Here is a 24,412-nt window from a genome sequence, read left to right as displayed (position 1 = left end):
TCCTTTGGCCTTGGCCGAATGTAGTATTATGTAATGAGGCTGGAACTGGCTTATAGTCAAAACCATACTCCAAAAGGCCTGCTCATCAAGCCACAAGGCAACAGGTTCTCTTTCTCTTAATTTATTCTAGGTGGACTAAAAATCTAAAAATTGCTGTATTTGTACCGTTCCATGGGCAGAATGGGAATTTTCCATGTTTTACTCCCAACCTACTATTTTATGCTAAGATTTCTGAATTAGCTTGCGTTTTAAAGACATCGAGGCACAAATTCCAGTATTCTCTAAATCTGTGTGACTTTACGCTGGTTACTTCGCTTTTCTGGCCCTCAGTTTCCTTACCTATAAATTAGCAGTAACACCCGTCTGGGAAGTTGGAAGAAGGCTTATAGGTGATGTCATCAAGCCTCCAACTTCTTAACTCTGTCAATTCAAGCAAGTAATTTCACCTTTTCGACCCGTGTTGCCCTGCCTGCAGAGTGGGCCCCTTGTGGCTCCTGGCTGCAATAGAGGAGGGGGGAGGACAACACAGGCAAAACTCCTGGAACAGTGCCTGGGCACCTGGTGGGTTGAGAGTTCCTGAAAGTAGTAACAATAATGCTAGTGAACATTCTGTAGGATGACACAGTTGAGTCACGTAACTCGGGGAGGACAGAGAAGAAGAAACGGAAACAAAGACACAGGCCCCGCCGACGGAGCCCTCCTGGCCCGCGGGGGCGGCTAGGCTGCGCCGCGACGCACCCGGACCCGGCACCGCCTCGCCCCACCCCTGCCAGGCCGGGGCGAATCCCGGCTGCGAGTTCCGGGCGGCGGCGCGGCGCGGCGCGGTCCCCTTTCAGGCCCTCCCCCCTCCCCTCCTCCGCGCCTCCAGCTGTGCCAGCTGCACCCGAGCCCGGAGACTTCGCAGTTACCGCGCAGGTGCCCGCGGCCGCCTTCGTCCTACAGGTAGGAGCCGCGCCGCCGCAGGGCGCGCCAGGCTCCCGCAAGCGTCTGGCTTCCGCTGCCCTAGCCCTCCGTCCCTCCTCCCGCCGGCCCCCGGGCAGCCGGCCGCTCGCAGCCCAGCTCGGACGGGACCTTGGCGGAGGCGTCGGCGACGGGCGCCAGGCCCGGACGGCCCCGCGGGACCAGCCTCCCAGGGGGCCGGGGGCCTCCCGTGCGCGCCTTCGGGCCCAGGGCTAGCGGAGTCGACGCAGGCCAACTTCGGCGCGCTTTCGCCCGAGTGGGCTCTGCCTGGAGGGCAGAGGCGCGCGGGCTTTAGGGAAATGGGGGCGTGCCTCGGGATGCACCTTGGGCCACGCCTGTGCAGTGGGGCCGGTGCCACCGGGTCCTGCCCTGCGCCGGGATGACGGGGATGGCGGCGCTAGGGGACCGGCATCCCGGACCAAGCAGGAAGTGCTGCGCTCCGAGGCTTAGAGCCCAGCCTTCCAGATGCACGGCCCTGGGCGTGTGGGCACGCAGCTACTCTGTGCGCCCACGAGGTGGTGACGGTGGGGTGGGTCAAGGGCAAGGGGGCCGGGAGCGGGGCTTGGGTTAAAGGGCTCGTTTGTCTCTCTTCACCTCGAGGTGTTTGGGACCTCAGTCTCGGATCCAGGAGCGGGGTGCTCCCAGCGTTGTATAGGATCTTGTGACGCCCTTCAGAGCTGCCCTTGTACAATCAGTCCAGAGCTATCGCCACGCCTATATTTGCTGCTTCTCCAAGTCTCGGTTTATTGCCTTCTTTACTTACTCTGGGAAGTACTAGATGCAGGTAGATGCTTAAGACCACATGGTTTGTTTCTGTATTTGATCATCTCTAGGTCTTTCCCAGAATGGAGAGTTCCATTAACTTTTATCTGCCAGGTCTGCCAACTTCAGTTGAGATATAACCCCTTGTGGGCCTTCTGAGGGCTTTTGTGGGACTAGGTACCCAGAGACCTTTGCGATTCGTTAAAAGGGCTAATTAATGGTGGTGTGATGAAAGCTTAAAGAATGAAAAGAATCGACAGCTTGAACTGTTCACAGAAACCACATTTACGCATTGCCTGTTTGAATAAAGATCTTTCAGTATTCAGTGTTTTGTAAGATTCATACAATTGAATCTGTACACTGACTTTTAGCTTGAATTTGTCTACAGCATTTACAAGACCAGTGCTCTAACCCCTGAGCTATGGAGCCAACTGCTGTCTACAGCATTTAAATGTCGTTTGGGGATCTTTCAACTAATTGTGTGAACTCCCAGTGTGCCTTTCCAGGATCCAGTATAACACAATCCATACAAAAAGCAGGGTAGTTAAGGATTTGAGGAAGGTGTGTTTTTACCATGTTTGTCCCTGATGTCAGAGTAGTTATTACTCACAGTGATAAGTGCTGTATAAAGCTCATTTAGGTTTGTTGATTCACTTAAAATGGGATAGTGGGAGACCCTGCTCTTTGGGAGTTGTCTGATGGCCAAGTATGGGTTTCTTTCTTTCTTTTTTTTTTTTTTTAAATATTTTATTTATTTATTTGACAGAGATCACAAGTAGGCCGAGAGGCAGGCAGAGAGAGAGGAAAGGCAGAGAGAGAGGAAAGGAAGCAGGCTCCCTACTGGGCAGAGAGCCCGATGTGGGGCTCTATCCCAGGACCCTGGGATCATGACCTGAGCTGAAGGCAGAGGCTTTAACCCACTGAGCCACCCAGGTGCCCCCAAGTGTGGGTTTCTTAATGAGAATTTATTATGACATTCGTTTACCTCGAACTCTTACAGAGTTTTTTAAAGTTGTTTTATATTTATTGTGGTAAATACATCACATAAAATTTGCCACGTTAGCCATTTGTGAGCATACAGTTCAGTCGCGTTACGTGCTTCTCATTGTGCTTCCATCCCCGCTGTCCACCCACAGAACACTGTTTATCTTTCTTCTAGGGTTTTCAGAATATTTTGATGGCCATGATTGTGCTGCAGGCTTTGGTCTTCTCATGAAGCAGAGTTTGAGTTCTCATAGCTTTACAGAAATGCACTTTTAAAGAGGAAAGGTGAAAAGCCACAACCAGTTTGTGTTTAGTCAATCTTATCTCCATCAAGAAAGATCTGTGACTTTACTAGATATGGGTGAGCTGGTAAGCTGGTGAGCTAGTTAAATTTGCATATAAAAGTATTGTGAAGTTTAGCTTTCCAGAGGGAGGAAGAGAGGGAGGAATCAGGAGGAGTCCAGGGGGGAGTTATTGTTCTTGATCATTTCCTCCTCCTTAATATATCTCACAGAACATCCAAATACTTCTGTCTCCTTTAGCTGTGCAATAGCATGTATCTAATGATGCCTGAGCTCAGATCATCGCACCTTTTTCATAAGTAGAAGCAGTTTTGACCAAGCTAGCTGTTGGGTATAGTAATTTCTTCTGCCCTCCCGGTATTTACTAAACATCGCTGCTAGAGGACTCAGCACAGGAGATGTGGGTCTAAACTCACAGTTGGTCTGAGTCATTGTGTTCAGGAGACAGCTGTCCCTGTGCCAAGCCTGGTTGTATATTTACAATCCTTTAAGTGTTAGCACCACACAATAAAACTTATTCTCCAGCTGGGCTGTGGATAAGTGTTGTTGCAGAGTGAAAATGAGAAACTTGTAACTTACATTTCCCATAAGCCCGTGACTTTCCTGATTAGAAAAAGAGTTGTACAGATCACATCTTTGGCTGCAGTGGGAATGCATTCCAGCGTGTTGGTCTCCCTGAATTCACAGTGCAGTGTAAAATCTGGGTCCCAGATGTTTCGTGCTGGGTCATTCAACCATAGTGTATGTATGTCAGTGTTTTGTAATGTCACAGGGTTTCTTTTTTCTCTTTCTGCTGTGAAATTTTCTTAATTTTTGAATTTATTAAACAAACATTGCAGGGACAGAGGAAAATGATTGGTTTATTTAACCAACATTTATGTAGGGCTTACCATGTGCCAGGCATTATTTCTATGCCTTTTACAAATGTGAACACATTTAATCCTCAAAATAATCCTGGTGAAGAGGTAATAATATCATGTCTGTTTCATAGATGAGGTGACTGGAAGCACAAAGAGATCATACAGCTGGCATATGGAAGACCTGTGGTCCTATCTCTGCTGGCCTGTACCCAGAATCTGGGCACAGGTGTATCACCAGTGCTCTATAACTTGAGATTCCATCCTCCCAACAAAGAAGCTTTTTTCAGGTTGTGATATTCCTAGCTTGTCCTTGTCCTTAGGGAGAAATAATTTGACATAATTGCAATCAGAAAATCAGTTTGACTCCCTTATTGTTCAGAAGAGGAAATTAAGGGGGAGTGTGGTTATGACCTGTATTTCCAAGGTAAGTTCCTGGAAAACTTCTTTTGGGCTAAGTAAGCCTTATCTCCTGATTGAGGAGGTTGGGATAGAGATCCTGGGAAGGTCTGAAAAGGCCACAGTGTTTTTTGTTTGTTCGTGTTTTTTTGGTTTTGTTTTGTTTTCCAGTTTTCTATTTTTTTTAAACTTTATTTTGTTTTTTTCAGAGTTCCAAGACTCATTGTTCATGCATCACACGCACTGCTCCATGCAATACGTGCCCTCCTTAATACCCACCATCAGTCTCACCTAACCCCCTAACCCCCTCCCCTCCAAAACCCTCAGTTTGTTTCTCAGAGTCCACAGTCTCTCATGGTTTGTCTCCCCCTCCGATTTCCCCAAACTCCCTTCTCCTCTCCTTCTCCCCATGTCCTCTGTGTTATTGCTTATGCTTCACAAGTAAGTGAGACTATATGATAATTGACTTTGTCTGCTTGACTTATTTCACTCAGCATAATCTCCAGTCCCATCCATGTTGATACAAAGGTTGGGTATTCATCCTTTCCGATGGAGGCATAATATTCCATTGTATATATGGACCATATCTTCTTTATCCGTTTGTCTGTTGAAGGGCATCTTGGCTCTTTCCACAGTTTGGCAACTGTGGCCATTGCTGCTATGAACACTGGGGTACATATGGCCCTTCTTTTCACTACATCTGTATCTCTGGGGTAAATACCCAGTAGTGCAATTGCAGGGTCATAGGGTAGTTATTTTTAATTTCTTGTGGGATCTCCACACTGTTTCCAAAGTGGCTGCACCAACTTGCATTCCCACCAACAGTGTAAGAGGGTTCCCCTTTCTCTACATCCTCTCCAACACTTGTTGTCTACTGTCTTGTTGATTTTGGCCATTCTGACTGGTGTAAGGTGTTTTCTCAATGTGGTTTTGATTTGAATCTCCCTGATGGCTAATGATGATGAACATTTTTTCATGTGTCTTTTAGCCATTTATATGCTTTTTTTTTTTTTTTTTTGCACGGGGGTGGGGTGGGGGATATTTACCAATCGGGGGGGGGGGGAATGCTTCAGTGTTTTAATAATCATTTTGACCATCCTGGAGTTAATCTGCTCAATTAAATCCTGGGTGATGTCAGGGGTGCACAGAGCAGAAGCTTATGGCCAGCTGTGGGCCATGGGAAGTCTTGCTGCTTAGGGCTCCAGATCCCAGATTCCTTATCCCAGTTGTTGGTGATGCCTGTGGCCCTGGGCTCCCCTCTGCACAAAGGGAATCGTTATTCTGTACTCAATCATTTTTTGAGTATTTTGGATCTCGAGTTGGGAAACTTTTGAAAACCTCTGATGCCCAAAAGAAAATAAGCCAAGAGCAACACGGAAATAAAAATAACTTCATTTGGTTGGTCCTTTTGTTGAGAGAGAGATGCATCTAAGGGCATAAACTGACAAACTTTATATTAAGAACAGGGACATCAAAGTTCAGTATTCAACAGCGATTTTTTTCCCCACGTTTGAATGAGGGGGAATAAGGAATAAATATGGGAAAAGAAAAGTGGTGGACAGGGAGGTAGAAACAAATGCAGAGAGAGGAAGAAGCAGAAGAGGGTGCAAAGAATGAGAAGACAGGGCTAAAATCTTACCAGTTCTTTCTACAAGACTGCTTTTTAGTGTGTTACCTCTTACTGCCCTTCGAGATGCCAAACGGAGTTAAAATTATTTTCCTTTGGTTTGTCATGAAGTGACTTCAATGTTGCTTAAAACCATTGCTAATCAACAAAGGATGGGGACAGTGAGATACCGGGTGGCTCTTTGGCCCTTGCTTGGGATCTTCCTACCCATCTAGTCTATTTTTGTTTACATCATTTTCGTATGCATAGATTTTATACAGAGCATGATGTTGGAATCACTAGGTTTGCAATTGTTTTCTTTATTATCTACCTTCCCTGTGAGAGGAGAAAGCTCTTGAGGCCACAGACTGTGTTTTTGACATTTTTGTGTCTCCAGTGTCCATTGTGGTGAACCATAGTTGTGAGCTGAATGAAAAGGTACATTTAATGGATGAAGGAAGATGGTGTGATTCATTTTATTCAAAATATATAGATATTTCCAGAAAAGAAGATTTTTATGGCTGTTTTACTGAGTTATTTGTTCTATTGTGCCATTTAACTATTCTTACAAATACATTTGTAGATGTGGAGTGAACAGTCTGTGGGATTTATCATCTGTACTCTTTTTTTTTTTTTTTTTGGCCTTTTCCCCTGCAATGTTCTCTACCCAAGTTTTGATGAAAGAGTCCTTTGAAATGAGATTGGAGAGGTAGCAATGGATTGGGATGTGGGTTCCATGGCTTAGAGCAGCAGGAAAACAGCTCCAGATGTATGGAAGGGAGGTGGTGTGAATATGCAGAACCCAAAGTAGGAGATTTGGTAAAAAGGGCTAACAGTAGGAAAAATAGCAAACTGAAGAAAAAATCTGACATTGTTTTGAAAAAAATCTCACCATTTCTCCCACTTTGGAATAAAAATGTAGAAGCGAAGGTAAGAATACAGGATTTGGAGAGGAAGTATATTTGTGGCACTAACATGATAGTGATGTCAAAAACAACCACTACTACCACAACAAAAACAGAAAAGGGAGAGGGGAATATCCAGCTAGAATCCTATTATCCTAAGGAAAAACCCACCTGTTGGGATATGTAGATGGTAAATATTTCAAAATTAGGAACATGGCGGAAAGACTGTAACCCCAACTCTTACCTCGCCTCAATCCTAACACCAAGCTGCTACTCTTAGGGCTGGGAATGCAGGGTGATGGGGCGTTGACTAAGCAAAGTAGGTGTGTGAGGCTTGTAAGGCACAGTTGGGCTCCACAAAGTACCCACTGGGAGAAATAATGACTGTGGACCTCAGCCTTAGGCCAAAGAGCTTGCGTTCAGATCTAGAGGACTCTACCACCATGTGGTATAAGACCAGTAACTTCAAAATTTTCTCTGCCTTAGTTTCTCCATCTGTAAAACAGGGATAAAAGTTGTACCTGTCTCACAGGACTATGGTGAAGACCGCAGGAAACAATGCCTAGAAATGGTTTAACATGAGCCTGGAGCATAGAAATGGCCCAGGAAATGTTAGGTCCCCTCTTTCACACATTGCCTTCCTGTCTCTGTCCCAAATCGTGTATGAGCGACATCCGTGAATAATAACCAAGCAAACTGGAATTGCTGCCAGAGTAGACATGGAGATGTGGCTCTGTGGGAATATGGCTGAGGGAGAGATGAATTTTGCCTGGGAGGAAATCTTGAATGAGAGTGGGATTTCATGAGACCCCAGTGATGAGAAGTAGTGGGAAGACTTCTGGCTGCAAATCTGGTTCTAACTAGAGGGAGTGAACTGTTTGCCTTTGATAATTATGCTTTTGGGGTATATGTTTTGACATTAGTTAGAAAATTTGATTTTTTCTTAACCCATAAGTCTAGCATGGCGTATAATAGAGGAACCTTGATTCATTTAATAGCAGTATAGTATTTAATAGAAGAAGCATGATTCATTGCTCTTTACCAATGAGTGTAGTTACAGAGGTGTGTTTTTAAAATGCATTTAGAATTAAGAAGAACAGGGTATACTCTCCAGGTAGGAGTGAATTAGTTCATGGTGTGTCAGAAAAACACCCTTCCCATGACATTCTTCAGCTCCACATTATATGGGAGAAGGATATCGCTAGCACCGTTATCTTTGTAAGGCTGTGAATAATACATATCGGCATGAACCATTCCATTCTCCATCCCCACCCCTAAGAACCTCTTTTCTAAAGGAGCACCTCTGTAAAATCCCATTATGTAAATACCCAAAAGGAGAGCTGTTCTTCTTGACAGTTACTAGATGGCCGACAGTGAGCCAGCTGCCTCCTCCAGTATTCCCTCCCTGACTACCACCTGGCATCAGCTGCCCCTCAGCGCTGGAACCCCAGGGCTCCTAGGAGCAGATCTGAAGGCACTGCCTCAGTTATCACCTTTCTCAGGGGCCACTGCCCATCTCGTGGGCTTATCAGAAGGGTTCTGTTTCTGGAACACTCCAAGATGGGTTCCACCATAGGGCCTTTGAATGGATGGCACTGTTCCCTCTGCCTGGGATGCCCTTGTCCTAAGTCCCAGCATGGCTTGCATCTTTTTAACACTGAGGTCATGAGAAAAAGTTGAAATGTTACCTTCCTAGAAAGGCTTTCCCTGACCATGGGATCTGCTTCCTTACTCAGTCTGCATTGCTTTGCCTCCCAGCTCATCCCTCCTAGCCTGTCATTATGTGTTATTTTCATCCCAGCACTTACCCTGTTTGAATTCTTCTTCTGGTCAGATTTTCTTGAATACCGAGTTTCCTACACAAGAATGTAAGCTCTGTGACTCAGGGACTTGCCTGGCACATAGTAGGTGCTCACTAATTACTTGTTCAGCAAATGCCTCTCCCAATTGCTATATGAGTATATGATGTTAGTGTGAACCCTGGTTTCCCAAACAGTTCAACTGCTCTCCTAATTGTTCTTTTCTGACCCTGCAGATATTATCACGTTCACGGCAACGATTCATTGACAAGTGTTACTGCCATTTGGAACAAGGGTCCCTGTTGACCCGTGGGAAATAAAATTTGTGGCTTCCTGTGTCAATGTCACCTTTCATTTTCGGAGAGCTTATGAGGAGTCGATTCAGCTGCACCTATCTGTCCTAGGGGTGAATTACCTGTGACAGAAGGGATCAATTCAGCATGAAATTAATGGAAAGTAAGCCTGATCAATTTCGGGAAGCCCCTGTTCCCCCTCTTCTTTTGAGTGCTAGGAGGGACAGTTTAGGGAGGGTGATGGGAACTGGGGCGTGTGCATCACTCTGTAAGACACTAGGAGAACAGATATGCATGTTGGCGAGGTTTGCCCTGTCCGATCCCACCAGAAGACACTGAACAGGCTTGACTAACGGAGAGGTAATTTTTGCAACTCCATTGCCAAGAAGGCTAATTGGGTTGACAGTGAAAGCCGTCACCCTGTGTTTGCGGTGGTTCCTGCTCATTCTGGGGCTGGAGAGTTTATGAAGCGGAGTCCTTCGATGCCCACCGAGTGCTAAGCAAGTGCACGTGCGTGTAAGGTGTGTTCTGCCGGCCTGGGGCTTGTGGTCAAAGCTGATCAGTCCGCTGAAGGCAGGACTGCGTCGTGCAGCTGAGGCCTGCCCCACCTCCTGGAATGGGCTGGCATTTGTAATGGTCACATGTCCCCGTTTTTCAAGGTAGTGGTTTTCAAACTGCTCCATGTTTCAGGGGCAGTTGGAACTGGGGTGGGGTCTGGATGCCGAGAGCAGAGTTCTGGGGCTTCTTAAACCCCACGTACACCAAAAGCATCTCATTAAGAACCCATAATTTAGTATAATTGCCTTTTAAAAAATATTTTTACTTATTTTTTTTTTTTAAGATTTTCTGCTTATTTATTTATTTGAGAAAGAGATTGAGGGAGAGAGAGAACATGAGTGGTGGGAGGAGCAGAGGGAGAAGCAGGCTCCCCCCAGGCAGGGAGCTTGGACCTGGTGCTCCATCCCAGGACCCTGGGATCATAACCTGAGCCAATGGTAGACGCCCAATGGACTGAGCCCCCAGGGACCCCAATAAACTTTTTAGATTTACAGAAAAGTTGCAAAGATAGTGTACGTGGGTAAGCTATGGTTTCCTCTGTTATTAACATCTTACACTGGTAGGGTACCTTTGTTAGAATTAATGAACCAATATTAACGCATTATTATTATTATTATTATTATTTTTTTTTTAAAGATTTTATTTATTTATTTGTCAGGGACAGAGGGAGTAAGAGCGAGCGAGCACAGGCAGACAGAGAGGCAGGCAGAGGCAGAGGGAGAAGCAGGTTCCCTGCCCAGCAAGGAGCCCGATGTGGGACTCGATCCCAGGACTCTGGGATCATGACCTGAGCCCAAGGCAGCCGCTTAACCAACTGAGCCACCCAGGCGTCCTATATTAACGCATTATTAACTAAAGTCTGTACTTTAGTCAGATTTCCTTAGCTTTTCCCTAGTATCCTTTTTCTATTCCAGTAGCCCATCCAGAATACAATCCTACATTTTGTAGTCCTCTCTGCTTGGACTTCTCTTGCCTGTGATTGTTTCTCAGACTTTCCCATGTTTTCGATGACCTTGACTGTTTAAAGGGGTACTGGTATTTTGTCGAATGTCCCTCAGTCATAATTTTTATGATTTTTTTCTCCTGATTATGGGATTATGGGTTTTGAGAGGAAAACCACAGCAGTAAAATACCATTCTTATTGCATTGTATTAAGGGCACGCATCATCAGCGTGATGTATTATTGTCGATGGTAATCTTGATCACTTGCCCTGAGGGAGTGCTAGGGTTCTCTATCGACAGGTTATTTATTTGCCTCTTTTCAATACTGTACCCTTTGGAAAGATGTCACATACTTTTTTTTTAGAAGATTTTATTTATTTATTAGACAGAGATCACAAGTAGGCAGAGAGAGAGGAAGGGAAGCAGACTCCCCACTGAGCAGAGAGCCCGATGTGGGGCTCGAGCCCAGGACCCTGAGATCATGACCTGAGCTGAAGGCAGAGGCTTAACCCACTGAGCCACCCAGGCACCCCATCTCATATGTCGTGATGAGCAGTTATGCTGTACCTCCTAGAGAGGATAGTAGCTCTATGAATTATTTAGACTGTGTCTGCATGGAAGATTTATCTTTCCATCCATATTTATTTATTTAGTTAGTTATTCCATTACTTATTTATATGGACACATGGATCTTTATCTTCTACTTTAATTATATAATCCAGTACTGTGTTTTTTACTTATATTGGGCTTTTTAGGAATTTTATTCAAACAAATAATCTTCCTGTTATTTAAAAAATGTTAGAAAACTTTTTTTTAAATCTTTACCTCTTTGTTTGCCCTTTATCCTATTTATGCATTTATTTATTTGGAACAATAAAAAAGAGATTATCACTTAGATTTTTCTTTATTTTTGTAAGAATAAAGTTAAAATACAAGTATTTCAGGGACGCCTGGGTGGCTTAGTGGGTTAAAGCCTCTGCCTTCGGCTTGGGTCATGATTTCAGGGTCTTGGGATTGAGCCCTGCATTGGGCTTTCTGCTCAGCAGGGAGCCTGCTTCCCCCCACTCTCTCTGCCTGCCTCTCTGCCTATTTGTGATTTCTCTAACAAATAAATAAATAAAATCTTTAAAAAATACTTTAAAATAGAAGTATTTCAGTGGGTTTTTTTTTTTGAGGAGCAGAGGTCAAAAGGTGTCTTTTCCCCTATTGTAGACTGAGTTTGCACTCAGTATTTTAAATTATTGCTGAGATTAACTCTAGGGAGATTTGTAGTCATCTATCTTTTAAAGATTTTATTTATTTATTTATTTAGGGAGCATAAATGGGTGGAGGGGCAGAGGTAGAGGGAGAGAGAGAATCTCCAGCAGACTCCCTCCAGAACACAGAGCCTGACCAGGGCTGGAACTCGGGACCCTGAGATCATGACCTAAGCTGAAACCAAGAGTCAGATGCTTAACCCACTGAGCCACCCAAGTGCCCCTGTAGGCATCTGTCTCTTAAAAACTCCTTAGGAAGTTGAATAACTCTTTTTTTTTTTTTTTAAAGATTTTATTTATTTATTTGACAGACGGAGATCACAAGTAGGCAGAGAAGCAGGCAGAGAGAGGAGGATGCAGGCTCCCTGCCGAGCAGAGAGCCCGACACGGGGCTCGATCCCAGGACCTTGGGATCATGACCTGAGCCGAGGGCAGAGGTTTTAACCCACGGAGCCACCCAGGCGCCCCAGGAAGTTGAATAACTCTTAAGAGTAATTTTTGGTCTTCCTATCTTATTTTCTTTAGATTTTCCTTAAGTGGAAACTTTGAAAATGCTGCTCAGCATAGTGTCTTACTGCTGAGAGAATGGTAGACATGTTACAGAAGCCCCCACGTCAGTCTTGCACGCTTTCTGTTTTTTTTTTAATTTTTTTAATTATTATTTATTTATTTATTTATTTATTTGACAGACAGAAATCACAAGTAGGCAGAGAGGCAAGTAGAGAGAGAGGAGGAAGCAGTCTCCCCGCTGAGCAGAGAGTCTGATGCGGGGCTCGATCCCAGGACCCTGGGATCATGACCTGAGCCGAAGGCAGAGGCTTTAACCCACTGAGCCACCCAGGTGCCCCCACGCTTTCTGTTTTAAGACAAATCTCCAGTGTGCCGTATTTTTCTCTATTATAAAGTTAAAGAGACTGTATGTAAACTTATATCTCACTTTTTTTTTTTAAGATTTTATTTATTTATTTGACAGACAGATCACAAGTAAGCAGAGAGGCAGGCAGAGAGAGTGGGGGAAGCAGGCTTCCCGCAGAGCAGAGACCCCGATGCAGGGCTCGATCCCCAGGACCCTGGGATCATGACCTGAGCCAAAGGCAGAGGCTTTAACCCACTGAGCCACCCAGGCGCCCCTCACCTTTTTTTTAAAGCATCTAAAAGTCTAACGTGTCCTCGCCTGTCTATTGACCTGGCTTAAAATAAAGGAAAAGCATCCAAAAATATTTCATTCCCTTTACATCTTTTAGTGTTCTAGATTTTCTTCTGTATATTATTAGTTAATTTTGTTCTAAAATTCAGTGCTTTTAGGCGTTCTTGTTTCTGTCCCAGTTCACACACAGAGAAATACTTTAGAGAGTGGTTTTAGTCACAGGCAAGTTCTCCTTTTTAAAAATCAAAGTTGTGGGCTATTATATGTGGAGACCAGACGACCTGGCTATTTGAGCCAGAGAGATGTTTCAGAGTCCCGTGTTGGTTAATGGCTTAGTGCGCAGTGGACTACCCATGCAGTCGCAGTCCTATGCTCTGATGTCCCCAATGAGGACTCAGTCCTGCTACAGAGCCTTCGAGGCCCATTCCAGCAGGGCCGACCCTATAAGTGGCCAAATGAACGCGGGCCTGTGAATCAGTTGCCAGTAGGATCCAGAGCTGGACCTTGACATCTGGCTAGATAGGCACGAGGGGTTTACTTTTGCAGTCCAATAAAGAATAATGGTATTAATTTAGAACATGTTGAGAAGTCATTATAGTATTGCATGAGAATTAAGCACAGGTTAAGTATAAAGGATAAACACCTCACTTAATTGCCTGTAATTAGAATGATTTTAACACAACCAGATCAGATATTTAATTCTCATTCCTTCTTATCAAATTGGTGCCTGTATTAATACTATCTTTTGATTCCGCCCAGAATTTTTTCTTAATTTAGTTTGTTTATTCACTAAATCATAGACCTTTAATTTGGTGACTTCTATAGAGCAAACGTTACCTTACACTGTGATTTCTTAGGGCCAAGGACCTAGAGAGGCTATGACATCTGTCTATAACTATATTCAGGGATGCCTGGGTGGCTCAGTGGGTTAAGCCTCTGCCTTCTGCTCAGATCATGATCCTAGGGTCCTGGGATCGAGCCCCTCATCGGGCTCTCTGCTCAGCAGGTAGCCTGCTTCCCCCCTCCCTCTGCCTGCTGCTCTGCCTACTTGTGATCTCTTTGTCAAATAAATAAATAAAATCTTTTTAAAAAATGACTATATATTCAATGAGTAGGAATGACCAGAAATGAATATAATTTTTTTCTTTGTCATAAGCATATAAGCCTAGCTGGGTCTGGGGCAGGGAAGGAGAGGCATTGCTTCAGGTAAGGCCTGGCTTCTTTGTTTATTTATTTTTATTTTTAAAAAGATTTTATTTATTTATTTAACAGAGAGAGAGATCACAAGTAGGCAGAGAGGCAGGCAGAGGGAGAAGCAGGTTCCCTGCTGAGCAGAAAGCCCGATGCAGGACTTCATCAGCCCCAGGGCAGAGAGGATGATTACCCTTGCCTACCCCACCCCCCAACCCCCCAACCTCACCTGAAGGTCTTCAGGCCCTGAATTAGCCTCTGGGCTCTCCAGCCACCCTGGAACCTCTTCTCAGAGGGTAGGTAGGCTTGGAAGGCATTGTTTCCCAACACAAAGGCTTGGTTTTCTTCAAAATGTAGATGCATTGCTTAAGGTTGCAGATATTAGTTTAGAATTACATTAGTGGAGGATGTTTAAGTGATGGTCATTTACTGAGCTCAGTCTCATCCTTTAGTTTTGCAATGCCTTCCACAGCATTGAACTGGTACCCTTTGATCTCACCAAGCCCACTTTCCCGCTGCAGCTGATGAAACAACAGAAGGACAGTCTTAGCCCTGCATGGGTGAGTGTTACCTGGACCCAGTAGCCTGAGCACTTTTCCTTTCCCTTTAAAGTTTCTTTAGGTTTCACGATTTAAGGGATCAGTGATCCCTCCATTTATCTATCATTTTACTAATGAGTCATGAAAAACGGAAAATGAGTTTTCCCAGGCGATGGTTCACATGACAGCCATCACAAAATGTAAGGAAGAACGCGCTTGAGGAGTAGTAAACCTTTAAGATTCCAAAGACTTGGAGAAAAAGATAAACTCTAAAAAAAATCAGCCAACTTAAGTCAATTTTAAATAGGAGGCCCAAATAAGTAAGTGAGAAATTTAGATACTTATTCACATCCGTACACGCCAGCTTTTTCCACATTATTAAGATATTTGCAGAAGTTTTGGTCCAAAGCTGCTTGCTTAGAAGTAGGCATTTATAGCTACAATATGGTATGTTTTTTAAAAGGCAATCTCCTGGGTCCACCTCTAAATCCATTCTGTGAGCGTAATTTACTTTTTCATAGTCCTTTAGAGACTTCGAGGCACACAAGTTCAGCGGCTGGTCATTCTTCAGTTCTTACAGAATCTCCCCTTACACAAGCAGGACATCTCTAAGTAATTCCAGGACCAGCTCCACTAACTCCTCCTTTTGAAGTTAGGGACTGAAAATGACTTGATTTGTTAATTGCACAATTTGTCATTCTTAAGCAATTTAAGTGCATTTCCTACAACACATGGGCACTTATACATGAACTTCAATGGCCTGCAGTCACCATTAGAGACTGATCGTGCTGGAAAGAACTCTGGTCTGATATTCATGGTAACCTGAGTTCTGGTTTTGTCTCCTCAACTGACTTAGTGTGACCCTGGGCAATTTATTTCCGGAAATTCCACTAGTACTCTTGTCTTTTGGAGGCCCTGCCTCTGAAGCTGGTGTGAATTAACCTAGTCCTAGCCACTACCCTGGGGGGATTTACAGTCTCTGTAGGTGGTTCTCACACTCCACTGTGCAAGAGAATCCCCTGGAGGGCTCATCAGAGCTGAGTGCTGGGCCTCACCCTAGAGTTTCCGATTCAGTAGTTCTGGGCTTGGTGGGAAATTTGCATTTCTAACAAGTTCCCAGATGATGCTGATGCAGCTGGTGCGGGGACATGATTTGAGAAGCACTGATCTAATGGTTTAGCTGACACATCAGGAGCCACAGTTCAAAGATTAAATGCTGTGAAGTAAGTATAAGTAATGCACAGTGGGAAACAGGGTGTGGGGAAGTGGGTCAAAAGATGAATGAACAGCTGGAGATCTAGGAAGCCCTAATGGAAGAGGGAGAGGTCCAGCAGGATCTTGGCCAGCAGATAAAGCCTTGACAGGTAGGGCATTTGGGGGAATGGCACCATCCCATCTTTGGATGGGAGGGGGAGTGCAGGTTGAGTGTGGGAGCAGGGGTAGTCTAGCCTAGGTGGACTGAGTGTTGGTGTGGGGGAAGGAACAACCAGAAACAGATGGGACTGAGAATGAGAGAGCTCGGTAATTAAACCAAACATGTTTTTGGTTTTTAGGATTTTTGTCAGCAAAGGATCAGCATGATCAGAGCCATGCTTAGGAAGTCCAGCATTGTGATGAATGGCTTGGGAAGAGACCGTGATTTCAGGAATTACTTCGGCAGCCCAGTCTCCATGCAGGGACCTGACTGAAGAGGAGTGTGAAGTGGGAGGGATACAGTTACGGGATAGATCTGCGCAGAAGCCACAGATGTGGGAGTTGATTGACTCCTGGGGATGAGGGAGATGGAAAGGTCAAGAGAGATTGAGGATTCAAGTCTGAGTTGTTGGGGAAGAATGGGAGTGGCTGGATCCCTCTGGGGAAATAAATTGGAGAAGAAAATGAACCCGTGGAACCTTGGTTTCTTTAGGAGGGCACTGGACCAAATACTTTTCAAGGTCTCTTTTTGTTTGATTGTAACCAGTGTTTTGGTTGCTGGTTGTCTGAAACACTGCAGCATATGTTTGTATAAGAAGCAAATGGCCTGTATGTAACAGGCACTAATATATTTGTTCATTGGTTGATCCTGGATGATTATTGGCTTTAAAATACATCTGTAAATAGCTTTCTTTTTGAACTTCTAGTTTTCTAAGTATGTTGACTTGTTCTTGATCCTATTGTATATCCTATGCATGTGGACATCTTCTGCATGAGTTTCTTTATATATGTTTTGAATAACTAGAGTATAGATATTTTAAATATTTTTGGCTTGCTCTCCCATTATAACAATCACAGCATAGACTGATAGATTTCCGCACAGCCCTCTCTTTCATCCCCTGGGTTATAAACTTCTTTGGAGTAAAGGACATATCTTACTCATTTTTGTCTCCTCACTGCACTCATCATGAGCGATTGTATAATGTTTCCAGCAAATGCTGGAGGAACTGGATTGAACCACTGAGTAAAAGTCAATTACTATCTGTTTCTTTAGGGGAAGACAAAATGCCTCAGGTAATAAAAAGTATTAGTTTAGAGGGAAACGGGCATCCATGTATTTTGAGAGGTTGGAAGTGGAAATGAATAATTCAGTAGACTTTCAGGACTAGAACATAGATATTCATGGACACTTTAGGAACTAGAAACAGAAGCTCATAAAAACCAGGAGAGCTTTCAGTTTTGTCTTAAATTAGCCATTAAGCCCCTTGGGCCAGACTTTTGTACTCTGGGCCTTAATTTCCTCATTTGTAAGGTTGCGGTTGTAGTAAATTACAGAATTTTCTACCTTTCTGCACACCCCAGAATTATAAGCAGGGAGCAGGGATGAGCAAAGCCATGCCACAGGGATGGGAAAGAGTATGCGTATTCTCTTGTGACCAGGGTATGAAATGCTCGCTAGAGGCCCAGTTTCAGAAGGTCATTACTGCTCAGATAAGGAGCGTGGACTCTATCCTATGGGAAAGTCTCCTGTGAGGTGGTTTACTAGGGAATGCTATCTGGGAGCCGGAGTGAAGGCCCAGGAAGAGCCCCACTAGGGAGCAGGTGTGATTGAGTTGGCCATTAACAAGCAACTGGTTTGCTTGCTTCCAGGGGATCTGAGGAGAAGTCTTATGAAATGTCTCTCAGCACAGCTCACCTGGAGGGGGTGAGGGGAGAAGCTTTTATCTGTTTCTCATCTCCCACTGATTGGATGCAGCTCTGCTTTTTCAGATTGGGCATACCTGGCTGCCAGGTGGGTCCCTATGGGCACCTCACGAAGCAGTGTGGGGCAGCCTGGGCTGGAGAGACCCTGTCAGGCTGTCCTTATATGAAGCTGGTCAGATTCTTCATGGGACTGGCTGCCATCGCAATGGCGGGAATATGAGGTGAGTCTGAGAGGATTTGAAGCAGAGCCTAAAAAGAGGTGGACATAGAGAGCTATGGAGGGATTTGAAACAAAGGAACTGCCTAGTCAGATTTATGCAGATTTATGTGGTGAATGTTTAACAACCAACTTTCCAGAAAAATAAATGTGTATCTGTACATATACGTGTCGGTCATATATTTTCCTGACGTAAAGGATGTGTAGCACACAATTTATAAATAAATAGTAAAACATACAATTTTCTTTATTGTAAAGGCCATATAGCTCCTTGATTCTGACAGGTTTCTCTTGGTTTTTGCTGAACTCTTGTGTTTATAGCCAACCTATGGTTACAACTAATGAAAGAGAGTAGTTGATGTTTTCTTGTTAGAGCATGGAGTAAGATCAAAGTGAAACGATGAAGGTGTGTCCCAGAACTTCATTTGTTCATGAAGCATCTTTGTAAACTGGGTGGTATTAGAAGAATTATTTCCTCAACTTTTCATTTTATTCACAAAATACCTACCATATATTTTATGAACATTTTCTCTATCATTTTAAGCCCAGAGGATCAACAAAACAAAAATCAGACAATAACTTATAGGGGTTGTCAATTTCTAGGTGAAAACACTCCCATTACAGTCAACTTCAGGTTATAGGGAATAGACACCCAGTAGCACATTTCACAGTATTTTTGCCTATGGGCAAAATGGACCTAAACAAACTCAAAGATGTAGATATTAGTAAAAATGTATTAAAGTAGTAAAAAAGTGATGAATTTTGCATACCTATTATCTATGGATTTAATATGATTTATTTTACTGTAAGTTTTTTGTATGTAATTTAAGATTTCATAATTGCTATGTTTAACAGCTGAGTCATGAAATTTTTGAAAACTTACTGATCAGTTCTTAGGAGCTGGGAGGAGCCAGCCCGGACACTATGGGAATTACAGTTGTAGAAGATCACCTTGGTTGCAATCTGTAGAAATATTTTGAAAGAGGGTGTGGGGAAAAAAAGTTTATCTGAGCTATAGTAGGGGTGAAAGTTAGAAGACAGACTTGGGGAATGCCTTCAGACTCTGTCAGCATGAGGGTTCAAATGAAGTCAGGTTAATAGAGGTAACACAGAATTTACTGGTCTGCATTCAAACGTGGCTATGTAGGACTTTTACTGAAAGTCTCCTCCAGGTGCTCCTGGAGTCTGAGAGACCTCTTACTTGGGCTTGTGGAGCCCTTGGCAGTCTTCTGCTTTGTCTTCTTGGTTGATGACCATGGGTTAAAAGGGATTTAAGGATGAGGCCTGCCCCCGCCATAGCTATGGGATCCCATAGGATGGGATCCATGCCAAGGATGGACTTGCTGGCCTTATTTTCCCTAAGTTTGCAAATCTGAGGGAGGAGGCACTAGAAAGATACGGGAACCTGGTGTGTACCTCGGATGTCTTGCATGCATTTGTGTCCAGGAGCCTGACGTTGCCGGGCTATTCTTCTGTGACTCACAGAGGCTAGGGGGTAGACAGCTTTCTCCATGCCTTCCCAAAGCTGCTGACTGCCAGTCTCCATTGCTGTGGAGCTGGGCCCTGAAACAGCCCCTTTGCCCTCTCCCGGACCCCTAGAAGTCACAGAGGTCTCTATGTCTGAAGGCCCTCTTCCCTCTTTGCAGATTAGCTGGTGGAGATGAATGGCTGAAGGCCATGAGCCCCCTGATCCATCCGCACTCCCAGAGTGGGAGAATTTCATTTGTGGGTCCTCCAGCCTCCACTACTCTGAGTAGAAAAATAAGGGCAGGCATGGTCCCTAGGTGCATGGTGGAGCCAGGAACTGAGATATGGAATATGGCAGAGGGTGGAGTTGGGTTGTGGCATGTATATGGTGGGGCTGTGGGAAAGGGAGGGAGGATGGAATCCAGAGGCAAGGCAGATTTTGATCATGTTCAGTTTTGAACTAGAAAAAATAGATGCCTGTGGAACAATATTTGAGTGGGTTGGAGGCATTTGGGAGAAAGAGAGGAGAGCAATGGTGGTATTGCAAGTCAGAAAGCTGGTGAGGCCGGGTCTGGGGCGCTCCTCCCATGAGGAGGTGGGATGAGAGACGTTGACAGGTAGAGCTCAGAATCCCAGTGAACACCAGTGTTCAGGAATGGGGTCAGCAGTCAGGGGTCCAAGAACAGGGCAGGGAGGAATGTCCGGGGAACTCTGACAGAAGGAAATGGCACAAAGGAGCTGAGACGCATGCTGGGAACAGTTTGGCCCATTGTGTTCACGCGCACAGTTTCCCAAGTTTATCTCTTCAGAGTTATGATTATGCTCACTTGCCCCCTTCCTCCCTCTAAGAAAAAGAGTCAGAGACTGCAGTTATCATAAATGACCCAGGGTCAGGAAGACATCTGACACTTTTGCACCAGGTCAATACTTTGATCTTGCCTTTTAGAGCCCGTTCGAGGAGTAAACAAACTTACTTTAAGCTAAAGGGAAATAACTTTTTCCTGTTTGATGTTTCTTGCTGTTTTCCATATTAATCACTTCATTTTCCCCTTGGTCACAGGCCTGGTATTTTTTTCTCTCACAGTTGTCAGCGACCTTGTGCGTCAGGCAATTTCTTCTTCATGGTAGACTGACCCGGGGGAGCTTGAGCAGGCAAGGTTACCACCAAAAGTGTGTGGTACCCTTGGTGGTTCTGTTCATGAGCATCCAGAAAGCCTGGTGTGACTGAACTGAATTATAGGCTTTGAGGTGACTGTGTGGTGTGCATTCAGCAAAAAATCTACCCAGATGTGTTCGGGGGTTGTTGGTTAGGGCGAAATTAGATGACTCCACCATGAAAAGACAGCCTATCTAAAGGGATAGCAGAGTGAATTTTCTACATCACAAATCTGTTGAATGAGTGGATTTGGATGCGACCACAGGCTTGCCATATGAAATTCTACTCCATGGGAATCCAAGTTAGTGGCTTTGGGACGACATTTATTGCAGACTGCGAAAACGTTCTCATATTCTTTTGCCCAAGCGTAGATGCATGGAGAGATTAAGATGGTCTTCTACTGTAGCTGTCTGCTCTAATCCTCTTAAACACTCAGTGTGTCCCCATGCACATAGCAGTGGGTGGCATTAAATATGGCTTGTCCTTATAATTCATCGACATGGGTGTTAGTCGACTGCTATGGGAATAGGAAAACTAGAGAAAAAATTCCTTGGATGAGTTAGGTATTGTGTTTAGCTACAGGTATCAGAGACCCTCCCCCGCCCCTCAATGGTGGCTTTGCTTGTCATGTAAAAAGCAGTTTGGAAGTAGGCAGTTGTGACCTGGCATGATGGTTGCTGGTACCCCCCAGCCGGTGGCTCTATCCAGCTTTGCAGTCTGCCCTCTCCAGGTTGTGGCGCTTGTCGAGGATGGCTGCTGGACTCCAAACCTCCCATTTACAGAGCAGGGAGAGGCTGAAGAGGGGGACTGCTGTCTCCCAAGGATCTACACCAGATTTCTGTCACTCCTGCATGTACATCTCATCGGCCAGAGCCAAAGCACGGTGGCCTAGCTGTGGCGTTGTGTTTAATTCACTCCATCTCTAAATTGTTATAAATCTCAACTTTTGAAAAATGGATTCACCCCCGATCTTCTGTTCTTCTGGTCATTATTGCAAGAGATTGGGAGGGGGCTCATGGAAGAGTAAGATTCTGTAGTTTCTTTCTGGATGAGTCCATGCCAAACAGTCGTCCTCCGTCTTCTCAACAGTAGTCACTCCAGTGTTATGAACCAGTCAGGGTTTACCATAGAGGCAGAGCTAGTCGGCTGTATGGATTAAAGGATTTATTCCAGGGAACTGGCTTGCTCAGTTGTGGGGCTTGCAAATCCGTAAGGATTTTGAAATTCAGGCAGTCAAGAAGAGTCTGTCATAAGCAGACTGGATTTTCGGGAACAGGAACTGAAGCTTGGAGTCTCTGAATTCCTGCAGGGCGTAAGCCTTTTTTAAAAGAGCTCCCAGCTTGGGGCGCCTGGGTGGCTCAGTGGGTTAAGCCTGAGCCTTCAGCTTGGGTCATTGATCTCTGGGTCCTGGGATTGAGTCCCCCATCAGGCTCTCTGCTGGGTGGGGAGTCTGCTTCCTCTTCTCTCTCTCTGCCTGCCTCTCTGCCTACTTGTGATCTCTCTCTGTCAAATAAGTAAAATCTTTAAAAACAAAAAAAAAAAGAGCTCCCAGCTCATTCCGTCAGTCCCATTCAGCATCATAATCTTTCTTTTGACTAAAGTCAACTGATGACATGCCTTAATTACGGCTGCTAGATCCCTTCACAGCAGCATTATATTAGCAAATAAACTAGTATGTGATTGAATAACTGGGGAAAGGTGTGTGTATGCTGCAAAAGGTCGCTGCCTCCCTTCTTTCCTCCGGTGCTCGGTGCTGGAGAGAGAATGTTCCTTGCCGCCAGCCCGTGCTGAAAACATACAACAAAGGTAATTCTAGGATCTGGAGTTTCGGCTAGCCAAGCTGACACATCCCATAAGCCATCACATACCATGATTTAGTTGTCATCTAGAGAGAGCTGGGATGAAAACAAATCCATGTTTTCTAATTTCCCATGTTTTGGAGGAAGGTGGACTGATCTATCATTGGTAGCTAGTCAGAGCCCCGTATCGTGCATTTTAATTATTTTTCTGCTTTGTTTTCCCTCTCTCTTTTTTGTAGATCATTAAGACTTTATTCTTGATGTTTTCATTAACGAAGGAAAGGGATATGAGACTCATCAGCCATTGCGAGCTTATCAAAATGAACAGAACTTAAAATTTGCTTTTAAAACTATTATGGCAAGATGTCTAATTTTTGAATTGCACAAATCATTTTTCTCATCTGCACCTTTTCTGTCTTCTGTATATAGAGATGTGAATGGTGCCTTTCATTCTTTATTCGAATTAAAAATAGCTTTGTAACTAAAGGAAAAATTAGTAGCACTGCAAATTTCTTTTTCCTGATGCGACTCAGACGCTCATTAATCTTTTATTGGAAGAGTTCTCTATATTCTTTTTAAAAATAATGGCTCTGGGACGCCTGGGTGGGTCAGTTGGTTGGACGACTGCCTTCGGCTCAGGTCATGATCCTGGAGTTCCGGGATCGAGTCCTGCATCAGGCTCCCAGCTCCGTGGGGAGTCTGCTTCTCCCTCTGACCTCCTCCTCGCTCATGCTCTCTCTCACTGCCTCTCTCTAAAATAAATTAAAAAAATAATAAATAAATAAATAAAAATAATGGCTCTGTTGAGAGCTCTAATCTCTATTGAGATATGACTGACACACTATAAAGTTCACCTTTTTAGTGTACAATTCAGTGATTTTTAGTATATTCACAAAGCTTTGAATTAATCACCACTAATTCCAGAACTGCTATATTCTTTTATATTAAGTATAGATGTGAATATCTTAAGACAGTGAAGGGTTTGGAAGACTTAGTTCTGTTATCTGATTTCAATTCACTTCAAAACAGAAGTTGCTGACTTGGTAAGGGCAGAGCTGCAAACAGTTGAGATAATTTTGTGAAAAGACTACACATAAGGCCTTCATTATGGGATTTTCTGCCAAATTTAAGTATATTTTTCCCTCCGATGTAATTCAGAATCAGGGCTTTCATTCATTTATTCAACAAATATTTATCGAACTTTCCTCGGTGGCGGGCTAGTGTCCAATGAGACTTTGTTGGAAACCTTGTGGTCAGGTTGGGGGAGGGATTGGTAAGATTCCTGCTAGCCCAGGAGGCACGAAGCTGCGGGAGCTATAAGACTCCATGTGTGGGGGCGCCTGGGTGGCTCAGTGGGTTAAGCCACTGCCTTCGGCTCAGGTCATGGTCTCGGAGTCCTGGGATCGAGTCCCACATCGGGCTCTCTGCTCAGCAGGGAGCCTGCTCCCTCCTCTCTCTCTGCCTGCCTCTCTGCCTGCTTGTGATCTCTCTGTCAAATAAATAAATAAAATCTTAAAAAAAAAAAAGACTCCATGTGTGGAGGGGCGCCTAGGTGGCTCAGTGGGTTAAAGCCTCTGCCTTCAGCTCAGGTCATGATCTCAGGGTCCTGGGATCGAGTCCCACATCGGGCTCTCTGCTCAGCAGGGAGCCTGCTTCCTCCTCTCTCTGCCTTCCTCTCTGCCTACTTCTGGTCTGTCTCTGTCAAAGAAATAAAAAAAAATAAAAAAAAATAAAAAAAGACTCCATGTGTGGAGATCCCAGAAGTGTGAATTTGCAGGAGGGAAGGGACCACAGGTCTGGAGAACACATCTGAGCATCCCATGAGAAACCCAGGTCTTCCTAGGGGTTGGTGTAAGAGCAGATACGAGCAGAGTTACTGGGGTCTTCCAAGAAGCGGACATAGGTTCTGGGAAGTGCAGTGAGTGTTGCTGCAGTTAGTGAGCTAGGAATTGAAGGGTTTCCGCTGCGGTGTGGTTGCATCCTCCCTTCCTTCCTATTCTCTCCTTAATCACCATCTATCGGAGCGGCCTTCCCCGACCGTCTCTCGGAAGGAGAGCCCTGCCCTGCATCCCGTGCTCTGCTGTTTCTGCTGGGCTCTGTGTTAGATGTCCATCATTGCGGCCTCCCCCCAACCCCGCTGCTGTTCACGATGCCGG

The 24,412-nt window shown here is 44.6% G+C and overlaps 1 protein-coding gene across 2 annotated transcripts in view; it reads left to right on the top strand.

The window, feature by feature from the left end:
- Nucleotides 1–806: 806 nt before the first annotated feature.
- The window catches only part of PLD1 (phospholipase D1), a 196,042-nt gene continuing 172,436 nt past the window's right edge, over nt 807–24,412 (top strand). Inside the window, exon 1 of one of the 2 annotated variants that reach the window (XM_047730574.1) lies at nt 807–942. The gene's annotated coding sequence lies outside the window, so the exon portion shown is untranslated. The remainder of the gene's footprint in view (nt 943–24,412) is intronic. The other variant, XM_047730575.1, reaches the window with a different exon arrangement.

Source organism: Lutra lutra, chromosome 1 (genome assembly GCF_902655055.1).
Source record: "Lutra lutra chromosome 1, mLutLut1.2, whole genome shotgun sequence".
Lineage (NCBI taxonomy): Eukaryota > Metazoa > Chordata > Mammalia > Carnivora > Mustelidae > Lutra > Lutra lutra.
The sequence above is the reverse complement of the archived record's forward strand: the minus strand, read 5'-3'. Positions and strand labels throughout refer to the sequence as shown.